The following is an 11999-nucleotide window of genomic DNA, read 5'->3' on the forward strand; positions in this document are numbered from 1 at the left end:
AAGAGGGAAGTAATGACTATCAGGAGGGACATGGGTTTGGGAAGCTGAAGGAAAGTCACACCAGGAATGATAAGGAAGACAGAAGAGCTACACAAGCAGTAGACAACTATGCAGGAAGAACCTGGGATTCCCAGGCCCACCACGGTTGTCTCAGCCTAGGGTCACTGGCTCAGAGGCCCAGGGAGCCAGAACAAACGGAAGGGGCTAGAAAGTTACTGTCTGTGAGGCCACGGTGTCAGGGGTAACCCAGAAGCCAGCAACCTCCAGCATAAATGAGCTCTAGAAACTTGGCACCAGCTCAGTGTTGCCACCTAGGAATGTAAGCCTCCAATTCCAGGTCTCCTGCCTTTGAAGAAAGGCTATGGATGCACATGGCATATCTAGATTTCTCAATAACTCAATTTTTATGTCTTTTGTTCAAGCCAACAGCATTCTTGCCAGCTGGAAGCGGTCGCCTTGGCTATTATTTTGTCATTTCTGGATACTAAAGCAAGGCAGGGCTTGTGCAGGTAGAATTAGAGGTTGGTGGGACTCCCACAGCACAGAGTAAGAGAGTGCCTGGCTAAAGGTTGAGAGCAGGAGCGCAGTATCACTGGCGGGTTCTGCAGGGACACTTGAGGGAAGGGCACAGCCCCCCTCAAAACAGAACAAAACAGGAGCACAGTTTGTTTATGGATGAAGCACATCTGGGGGTGAATATAAGAAACTTCTATTGCTTGCTGTGGCTGTCTCCTACAATGGCCATGGCTCAGCCCCACTAGACGTGTAGGTGAGAGTACAGCTCTTGGCTGGGACAACCATCTGGGACTCACTTTATACTAGGGAACATGGCTGATCAGGAACTCCACATAGAACCCTGAGTGACTTCAGAAGACATCAGGAAGGCAGAAGAAAGATCAAGAGATGCCAACTATGTAGCAAAATTGCACCAGAAAGGAATGAATGAGCCTCTCAAAGGTCATAGGTGGGATCTGTGATTATCCACATATCCCCTGTACAGGAACTCACCGGGTCCTCTACTTAGCCCACATAGATGTGGTCTCTAGCAGTGAGGTGAGGATGCAGGGACAAGGAAGGTTAAGTTTGCAACCTGGAAGGAGGTTGAGCCATCCCAGATAGGTAAAACCTCAACTGAGTTAGATGACTTACTAGCAGGAGAGGGCAGAGGTCACCAGATTGGAAGCAGTGAATGAAGTGAGTTGCGAACATCACTCACAGCGACTGTGGCCAGGATAATGAGCCATGAGAGCCAGCTGGAAGGGGACAGCCACAGAGAACAGAGAGGTGTGGCTAGGACAGAATCTGGTCACCACTTCATTCCAGGCTCTCCCACACCAAACAACCTCCAACTAGCACTTAACTTTGCAGAAATGGAAATTAGTTGTGGCAGACATAAGTTTTCTACCTCCATTCACTGTTTATTTGGAAGGAAAAATAATGGTAGCTTCCTGACCTTCCGTAATTGCTGTGCACTGTGCAGCATTTTCCAACAATGTATGAATAAAGAATCGAAACTTGGGGAGACTTTTTATCTAGGCCAACATCTTCATCTGCTGAAATACTCCAAACAGCACATAATGACTGGTTTAAATATATGCTTCAGCAAGTACTGTCCCTGCTTGACGTGTGCCTTGGATATACAAATGAGCCAAACTGACATTTCTTGCAGTTATCTGTGCTCAACTTCTGGTATAAAATCTCCACCGTACAGAACGATCATCAGATAAATTGTTCCAAAACAGTTCAGAGAAGTAGACTACTTCCTGGCTTGGAAGAGGAAGTCAGATCTCCCAATACCTTTTTTATGTGGGTACTAAATCTAAGAACGCCCGTCTGGAAAATAGTCAAAGCCAAGCCTTTGAGGTTTCCCAAAAGAACGCACAGGAAGGCTACGGTTTGTTCATTAAAAAACACGAGCCCCCCGCTGGCATCTTCCATTACACCTGAAGCTGTAGCGCTGTCTTATGTAAGAGAACCTGTCTCGCTCGGCTCAGTTGGGTGGTGGTGGTGGGGAATTTAACACTGAATTTCGCTCAGGATTCCAGAGTCCTTTCACCTTACCTGCCGTATTGCTAGGGATGGTGGAAATTGCCAGGACGTGCTGGCAAGGGCTGCATGGGTTGCAGAAGCCACCCATCACTTCACATCGCCCAGGCGGACGTAACAAGTGAAAGTCCGTTTGTCTGTCCCTAAGCAGGCGGCGTGCAAAGTCCTGGGCAGGGGACGCGCGGGCGAACTGGCCAGGTTCAGGGTCACGGGCGCCGCTGGGAGGGTCGGACAGACTCGTCCAGCGCGGGGTCTCTCCTCACTCTCCCGGCCCCTCGCGGCGGGCACACCTGGTCGCCACAGCCGGCTCTGCAGCTGTCCGCCCTGCCCGCGGATCTTACTCGGGGACCCCAGCGAGCGGGACGGGGGAGCCAGGCGTTCACTCAGCCTTGGCCGAAGCAGCCTGAGCAAGGCAGAGAAAGTTGCCTCCGGCCCGACGTCGGCGCCCCCCGCGCCGGCTCTCCAGCAGCCTCGGGCCGGGGTGCAAGGTCGCGGAGCGGAGGCCGGCGGCGCGCCGAGCCCGGGAGACCCATGTCCTGCGCCGGGGCAGCTCCGGCCGCGCCCTCCGCGCTCTGAGGGACACTCACCGCTTGCTCGGATCCCCAGGTGGCTGCCGCGGAGGGCAGAGTGGCCGCTGCAGGAGCCAGACCGCGCTCGGCGGGGCGGGGGAGTCCGGGACGCCGGCGGCGAAGGCAGGAGGCGGCGGAGGAGCCTGCAGGCGCAGCGCAGCCCGAGCAGCCCCGATCGCAGCTGGCCGGCCGCGGCGGCAAGGGCTTTATCGCCGCCGCCGCCGCGCGGCCCCCGCCCCTTCCTGCCGCCCCCGCCCCGGCCCGCCCAGCCCCGCCTTCCCGCCGCCTCCTTTGTGTGCCCGGCGGGCCTCCGCGTCCCGGTGCCGGGATGCCGGGGCGATCCCCCTTCCCCACTCCGCCCCGGGCTTTCGGGATGCAGGGCCCCTCTCCTCCAGCACCCCCCGCGCCAGGGGTCTCCGTCGTGGGGCTGCGTCCAGGCAGGGCCAGGAAGATGCAGCCGAAACCGAGATGCGGCGCCAGCCCCGGCGGAACGGCGCGTGGGGGTGCGGATGGCGCGTCCCTGAAACCGGCAGGGCGCGCGGCTTGGCTGTCCCCTGGGAGACACAGAGGGGCGCCCTGGAACGGTTCCCTGTGGTCCAGGGATGGGGCTCAAGGTACCAGGGCGCGGCCGGGAAGGGGTCAGTCAGCCCTCGAGGCGTTTTGCAGAGCGCCCTAAAGCCGACTTCTACCCGCCGCGGGACGGAAGGGAGGCGGCAGGGCGCTTCAGGCACGTGGCCGACAAGAGGACCCAACCGATAGCCTGGGTTCCTGGCTGCGGAGACAGCCTCAGTCTCCCGAGTTTTAGGATTCCAGCCTTTCTCAACTGGTAGCTCGAGCCGATGAGACCCTGAGGTGCAGACCCCAGAGGCCAGAGCAAATTGCTGTCCGACTGCCCTGTGGCCGGGATCTCCCCTGTCCAGACCATCCTCGGTTTGCAGGAACCCAACTTGAATGAGAAGTGTCTTTCTTTCCAGAACCCTCAGTAGGAGGCCTAGGGCCCCAACCGGGAGAAAAAAAAAAAAAACACCACAATCCATCTCCTTAAACGCGGCTCTGGATTAAAGTTGCATCCATCCATAGCAGTGCCTTGAAAGGTCTGTCTGCAACCCTCCTTTGGCACGTGGGCGGTCCGGCTAAGCAGCCTGGACCTGCGTGTTGGGGAAGGGCGCCGTAGGCAAGTGTGAGATCTGAATACAGCCGGTCTGCGTCTCTTTCTTTTTAAATGTAGTTTTTATATTTTTTTCTGAAATAATAATTCGCATTTACATGATGGCAAAAGGCTTAATTGCTCCACTAAATACAGTTGAGTAAATAAATAAATAATAATACTAAAAAGAATAGCAACATCAAAAAAACATAGTCCAACAGGATAATAAGCCAGGGCTATAAATCAAAGGAGAAGATGTTCAACTTCACTCCCAGCAATTCTGAAATAGTCAGAACATCGTTGACATTAGACGCCATGTATAGTTCCTATCCATTTCTTGACAAAGATTTAAAACGAAGTTTTTTTTTAAAGGGTCTTTTTTGTGTTATCTTCCTTGAGATCAATATTAATATTACAAAGTGAAGGATTTATGACAATATCATACATACCGTGTGAAAGAAGGGTGTGCTGTCAGCTTCATGGTACAATTAAGTGAAGCAATCTAACCAGATACCAGTTAGAGAAGAGATACCAGACAGATACCAGATACCAGACAGAGCAGCACTTTATGAGGGATTTGGTCCCCAGTAAGAAGAAAGCGCAGGGTAGAAACAGCATACCTGTCACAGTCAGGTGTAACATCCTGGACAGCAGGCAATCCCCTCTTCCTTGTGCTCTCTGCTTGAGATCCTTTGGCCCTGGGAGCATCCCAGGATTCCCAAGGCAATGCTTGAGGCCATGGACTCGTTAGTAAGGGTTCCCCACCTCATCTGCTGCTGTCTTTGGAGGCCTCATGACCTGATTTGTTTACTTGTCTTTTGCTAACTTGCTTCCACTGCTTGCCGGAATATGCTCCCAGAGAGCATGCAAGTGAGCCAATTCAACCCAACCTGATTCCCAACTCATCCTACCCTCAGGCCCCAGAACCGTGCAATAGCAGTTGCTCAGTCAATAGCTGTTGACTAGCAGGTGAATGAATGACTGTTAGACGTAGTTAGCACCATGCCAGTAATGGGCCTGTGATTTGGTTGGCTGAGGGAAAGGGAACTGGGGTTGGGAGAAATTCCAGTGATGTGGAGGGGGAGGAAATGAAGAAAAAAGTCCAAAAAGTCCCAAAATGGTTCTGTCTGTTTCAGACACTGAGAGTAGCCTCCTTCAGATAAAGGGAGTTCTGCACCAAAGCTACTGAAGAAGGAAACTAGGATGATGAAATACAGGGGAAGCCACAGAGTGGAGGCTTGCCTGGTTCCCTGCATCTGTTTCTATCTCCTTCCTTTTTCATACTGAAACTTTAAATTGAGATAATTATGAATTTACATAAAGTTTTAAGAAATAGCAGAGACGTCCCTTGTCCACGTTGCTCAGTTTTCCTCAATGGTGACGTTTTATAAGCTGTTGTACAAATGTATTGGTACATTGATTCAGATTTCAAACACTCTGGATAAGTTAGTGATGATTAAAAATTCTTGGTAAAGTTATTTAAAAGTCAAACCACTTTGTGAAAGAAATACATAAGCATTGCTTAAAAAGAGTTTCAGAGCCTCATTTTGAAGGAGACGATATTTTGGAAAAGTACAACTTTATTTTTCTGATTAGAATATGAATAGAGTCCTGATTCTACATCTACAGGAGACACCCAGAAGTCTGTGGGAGTCACCTTTTAATGACGTTTTACCTTTAATGACATCCATTTCCTTGTTGCATCCTGTCCAGTCTAAGGAACATTTTGAGCAATCCTGCACATGACTTGTCAATTCTGGAATTAGCCAGGAAACAGTGTTAACTAATATGCTAAACTTAGCCCCGATGCTAGTGTTCCTTTCTGCCTTCTTGGACATTGGATGGGACCAATGATGAGTGTCTCCAAAAGGAAAGAAATTGCAAACAAAGAGCCATTCTGCTGGCAGCGTTTGCTGGGAATACCAACTATGCTTGTTAGAGTGCAGAGCTGGTGTTGCTGGCCCTCAGACGCTGACCAGGGGAAGCAGATGCAATAACCCATGCTACACTTTCCATGACAGTTAAGTGGTCAGGCCCCTGGGCTCCCATCTCTAAGGAACTGTCCCAGAGAAGCTGTGTTCCTGTGTCATTTGGTACCCAGGGACAACAAGTCCCTGCACCAGTATAGACTCTGTGAAATGTGTTTCTCACACGTGTGCTTCCAACCAACACTTCTTTTCTAGCTCTTCCTTGTTGGTTTTGAGAAACACAAATCATTTAACTCTCCTACCTGACTGTTTGAAACTTCACATTCAGAGCAGAATTCCACTTGTCCTTCAATTGTGTGGCTTGCCTTAATCTTCAGTTAGAGTTTCAAATTGTTTATCCCTTAAGAAAAAAAAAAAGTGACCTGGAGTTGAGCCAGCTCAAGCTAGAATCTGAGTTTGGCTTTTGTATCCATAAGCCGCCGTTGGGAGAAACGCAAGAAATGCCCAAACAGAATAAAACAAATGATCTATTTAGTCTTGTTTCCTCCCTTGGAAGGGCTCCAGTGTTGAGAGCCTCAGAATCAATGAAAATCCCCCATTCTACCTCCACTGCTCCACTTGCACCCGAACAGTATGACCTTGTGTTTAAGTAAAAACTGTCCTGACCCAGTTGGATGATGGTGTTTTGTCTGGAAGATGACGGATATTAAGATAAGGAGATAATGAAAGCTGCTTCTTTTCTATCTAACCCCTCCTTGAGAGACATTATACTGCAAGGTTTCTTTTCACACAGCAGTATAGATGTGAAATTGTTTTGTAAGATTATTTTAACCAGGGGAAAGGAGAGAAGTGTTGTAACAGCTCACTTATACAATTAGTTTCTGGGACTGTTGTATTGGCTTGCAGCTTTTTAGCTTATAAGAGACATTTGTCTTTTTATTTCCTTTTAAAGTTGACTCTCAAATCCAATTTCCTCTTGCAGTAGCTTCTGAAGCAGATTAAACCCGAGCATCAATTTGTATTTTTCTATTGTCATGACTTTACCAAGAGCTTCAGAGAAAGGAAATTCTAAAATGCTGAACATTCCTAAGTGTTATTTTCTACTTAAACTTGACCAAAGAGGATGGAGCACCCAGATCAAGAATCACTGTGGTACTGACTCCATCAATCAGCAACCTGGCAGCAGCCCTTCCTTCCCTCCCAGCAGGAGGGGTTTCCTCCCTGCCTCTGCCAGGTCCCTTTAATCCATCCTCTTACTTCTATCACTGGGCCCTCCATTTCCACAGTTCCCCTTCACTTTTAGATGCCGTCGATAACTTCCAGTACCACCTCCAGAAGTTTTCCCTCTGGCAGCGTTAACCCTGGTGCTTTGTCCAGATTTGGAAACTCGTCTGCTGATTCTCCTCCTACATCTTAGCATGCGTTTTTTTCATTTCCTTTCAAATCTGCCTTCTCCCAGAGGTGGGCATTGCCCAGTGGAATGTTCTCTGTTCTCTCTTCCCTTGTTTATTTATTTATTTTTATTTATGCTGAAAGGCACAGAGAGAGAGAGAGCTTTTCTCTGCTGGCTTACTTTCTCAAGTTCTAGCAGCACCTGGGGCTTGGCCAGGCTGAAGCCAGGAGCCAGGAACTCCATTCAGGTCTCCCACAGGGCAGGCAGCAACCCAAGAACTTGAGCCATCATCTGCTGCCCCCCAGGGTGCACATGATCAGGAAACAGAAGTCCCAGTTTCCTGAATTCCTCTAGCCAATAAGTGTGCATGTGACAAATCTAATGGAATTCCCTCTCAGTACTTGGAATCTGTAAAGGAGTGATAATGTAGTTGAAGAAAACCCATCCCACTTGGTGAAATTGTGAGTTCCTCCCCTCTGGATCTCAGTGATGGCTTGATCTCTCTGCTTTAGGATAGTTCTCAGTGGTCTCTTGGTTTCTGAGACCTTTGTCTATCCATTAACCAGACTGGGATCCTATCGCTTGCCAGTAAGGGCCCCTAACTGACTCATCCTGAGGGTATGTGGCCATGCTTCATTAGGCATGAATTTCCAGCCTGTATCTACAGATGGCTTTGACTGTGTTCCCCAGGTCCCTTGCAGAAGTCTTCAAATGTGTGGCATACACTACAGCTTAACACTCCACCGTTATCTCTAAAACCCCATTTGTTACCTTCGTTCCCAATCCAGGTTTTTCTCCTGCACTCTCTGTGTTCTAGTGGAGTGACACCTGTCGTAATCACTAAAGCTGGAAGGATGGAAATGAACACCGCCTCCTCCCCTTCCCCCCCCCCTTTTTTTTCCTACCTGTTAATTGTGATCTTGGGCAGGTTGTCTGGGTTCTCTAAGCTTCAGTACTTCACAGTTAAAGAAGAGAATAGAATGTGTTTCACTGGGTTGTTAAGACAGAACAATATAAACACTATTATAGTTGTTAATCTTGAAGTGTGCAGTTGATATTTATTGATCCACAGCTTGGTTCATTGTTGGTCTTTCCTTATACCAACTTTTATGGTCAGATGCCTTTGTCCCTTTAAAACTCATACATTGAAATGTGATTATTAATGGATGATATTAACACTGAAGTCTTTTGGAGGCAGTTGGAGCTGTACCCTTAAGAATGGGATTAGTGACTTTAAAAAGGGCATCAAGCAAAAGTTGTCATCTATGAACCAGGAAACTGGCACTGAATCTGCCTCCACCTTCAGCTTGGACTTCCCAGCTTCCAGAACTGTGTAATATAAATTTCTATTGCTGAGCAGATTTCCAGGCAAAGGTATTTTTCAATGGCAGCATTAATGGACTAAGACACCCACCCTTCTGGAGTACCTCCTATTGTGTTTAGTACATTGTAGAAGTCAGTCAACAATAGTATTTATTACTGCTATTCCAAGGCCCTATTGAAAAGTACCAGGCAAATGGAAAGTGAAGACAAATGTCCTGAGATTTCCAGTTCAAACACAAGGAAAGGAATGGCTCTTAGGTTCCTAACTTCATGCCAAGTTAGAAAAGCTTCCTGAGAACTGTGCTGGTCTGCCTCCAAGTGTTTAGGCAGACCCTGAATCCTCAAAGCTTGTTCAGATTGCAGAGTGAGGAGGACCAGAGACATTTACTGGGTTTTTAGAAATGACTATCATACAATGAATTAACTTAAAAATCTCTGGATGTGTAACAAGTCTATAGCAGGTGACTCAGTAGGAGTTTGTGCTGCATGTCGCATCACTGTTCTAGGGCTACCACCTTTTTTGTGTCCCCCTGTGGTGCCCCCTCTGCCTTCATCTGCTTCCACTTATCACTTCTGTTTGCACGTCATTTTGAATTTAATGAGGATAATGGGGCCCACATCTTTATGAGACTCCTGAGGAAAGACTAGCTCAAATCTAAAGAATAGAAGTCATTTAATAAGTTACGGTAGACTTAGAGAGCCATTGTTACTTCTTAAGCCGTCAACCAACCCATTAAGAGCCACCTAGAAGAAATTCTTATGCCTGTTTTGTTTACTCTGCAGTCGGCTGCTGCCCTACAGAATCTACAACTAAACAGCAAGGGGGCGTAAGAGTGTGAGTTGTTGACCACGTCAATTTACACTTTCTGTTGGTTCTTTCATGTGCTGCTGCTTCTTCTTTTTAAAGATTTGTTTATGTTTATGGACAAGTCAGATTTACAGAGAGAAGGAGAGACAGAAAGAAAGATCTTCCATCCACTGGTTTATTCCTCAAGTGGCTGCCACTGCTGCAGCTGAGCTGAACCAGGAGCCAGGAACCTCCTCTGGTTCTCCCACATGGGTGCAGGGTCTCAAGGCTTTGGGCCCTCCTCCACTGCTTTTCCTGGCAACAAGAAGATTGCTGAATGGGAAGTGGGACACAAACTGACTCCCATATAGGATCCTGGTGCATCAAGACAAGGATTTAACTACTAGGCCATCATGATGGGCCCAGTCCATACGGCTTCTTAATGTTGGACATCACTGCAAATATTTTACAGCAAGAAATAGATACCACTTACAGATCGTGCAGTCCATATTTCTTCAAGTGTAGTCCAAGAGTGGCCTTGCTAAATCATCTTGGATTTTGTTGTTACAATGCACTTGGGAATCCATCCCCTGGATATGCTCATTTGGGATCCATTTGTAAATGATTTTTTTTTTCAAACAAGCATTTCAGATGTCACTTAAGAATACTAAACATTGATGTTGGCTAAGTCTCTGCTGCTGAAAGCATGGTCTTCGGACTAGCGGTGTCAACATCACCCTGCAGCTTGATAAAGATGCCAGATGTCAAGTCCTGCCCCAGGCCTGTTACATCCAAACCTGCATTTTAAGAAGATCTCCCATAGGCCTGTATACACGTTAAGGTTTAAGACAGAATTTACTTGTTCATCTTGTATGTAAAATAGCTAGGGACTAAGAACTCAGATGAGTTGGCCAAGTTGCACAGTAAGCCAGAATGTCACATGGATAATGAAGCGAGAACTCCTGCTTAGAGACAGATCAGCACTCAAACTCATGCTCTCACTTATGCCTACTTGAAATCTTAAGTAATCCCCCAACTACCTTTATGCCTCAATTATTTGCTGTTAAAGGCTTATTGATACTACTTCAGAGACTCATTGAGAAGTTTAAAAAAATGGTAGGTAAAAAGCACCTGGAAAGCTACCAATCAGCAGTCACTGTGGTCATTATTCAGACTTAGATTTCCTGATACCATGCCGTCTCATAAGTATCTTATGTTGCATAGAAGAAATGTCAAATAGTGCTTTAGATCAATTTAGTCTTTTTGAGGCTATTACACCTAATTTAGATTCCATGATTTGAAAGACTGAGGACAACGGAGGGCACCTCCAGAAGAATGTAAACAGAATGTGGTTCAACTGTGAGATTTCAGACTGCTGCAGCCTGCACAGCTTGTCCGGATGACCTACACAACTAAGGAGCATGGAAGAGCGTCAGGTGGTTGAGGCAACCACCCAGCCTGTTCTTCCTCTTCCATACTGCTGTAGGACTCTCCTTCTTTGATCCCCAGCGTTCTCATGCAGGCTATTTACCATCTTCTGAGAGGAGACTTTACTGCTTCCTGCTTCTGGGGGAGCCCAGCAAATACTGGGCCTACGTGCTGGATAGCAAAATGCACCTGTCACCTTTTAGAAGACTGGCTAGATAAGGTGGCTTCATTCTTGTCAAATAATATTTGTATTTCAATGATGTGTTTTCTTGTCTCAATGATGTGTTTTCTTGTCTCAAGCTCTACGGAATAAATAATGTATTTTTTAGTGGTGCAGATGTTTCTGAATGGAGTGACAATGGAATTGTGTTAGCGTTCATCACATTCTGTGATTGTGAGCAGCAGCCTTCACCCCGGCCCATTACAGTAGTCTCTAGTCTGCTTCTCTCATGGTAACGCTTCTCCCTACCTCCACTTGCTTTTCCCAGCCTCCCTCTAATCTTAGAAACCACTTGGCATGTAAAGTTAATCACACCTATTTTCTGTGTTCAAACCCAAGTTTTGTCATGTAATGTTTCTATAATATGGGCCACTTGCTTAACGTCCTTGTGCTCAGTTTCTTCACCTGTAAGATGGGTTAAGAACAGTGTCCATCGGACTGTTAGGAAGTTTCCATGATTAATATCTATTGAGTGTAGAATTCTTGGCAAAGAATAAATGGTGTGGAAATTGTTGCTATTATGGGCCAGGTTATGGGTCTGGAGAAAAATAATCCAAATCTTGTATGTGGAGATTTGAGCAAAAACAGAATTAAAAAGATGATAGTGGGCTTAACTGTGTGACCTAGCAGCTAAAGTCCTTGCCTTGAACGCTCCAGGATCCCATATGGATGCCAGTTCTAGTCCCGGCAGCCCCACTTCCCATCCAGCTCCCTGCCTGTGGCCTGGGAAGGCAGTTGAGGACGGCCCAAAGCTTTGGGACCCTGCACCCATGTGGGAGACCCGGAAGCGGTTGCTGGTTCCTGGCTTTGGATCGGCGCAGCACCGGCCCGTTGCAGCTCACTTGGGGAGTGAATCATCGGATGGAAGATCTTTCTCTCTGTCTCCCCTTCTCTCTGTGTATCTGATTTTGTAGTAGAAATAAATAAATCTTTTAAAAAAAAGATGATAGTGTCATGGGACTAGAAATAAGAATGGCATGTGAAGTTTGTATCTGAAGTTCTGAAACTGGCAAATTTGAATATAAGTTTGCTAATGACCGGGATAATTAAGAGAAGTTGTATAGGAGAAACATTAACTTCATTGGCATCGACTCTAAGAAGTATCCCTTGTGGCTTTTCACAGAGATGGCAACATGTCATATGCCCGTGAACAGTAGG

General features: G+C 47.2%; 1 protein-coding gene across 1 annotated transcript in view; it reads right to left on the bottom strand.

Moving 5' to 3' along the window:
- Positions 1–2800, bottom strand: part of SERPINE2 (serpin family E member 2) — a 66785-nt gene extending 63985 nt beyond the window's left edge. Inside the window, exon 1 of the mRNA XM_058665073.1 lies at positions 2634–2800. The gene's annotated coding sequence lies outside the window, so the exon portion shown is untranslated. The remainder of the gene's footprint in view (positions 1–2633) is intronic.
- Positions 2801–11999: the final 9199 nt, after the last annotated feature.

This window comes from Ochotona princeps, chromosome 5 (genome assembly GCF_030435755.1).
Source record: "Ochotona princeps isolate mOchPri1 chromosome 5, mOchPri1.hap1, whole genome shotgun sequence".
Classification (NCBI taxonomy): domain Eukaryota; kingdom Metazoa; phylum Chordata; class Mammalia; order Lagomorpha; family Ochotonidae; genus Ochotona; species Ochotona princeps.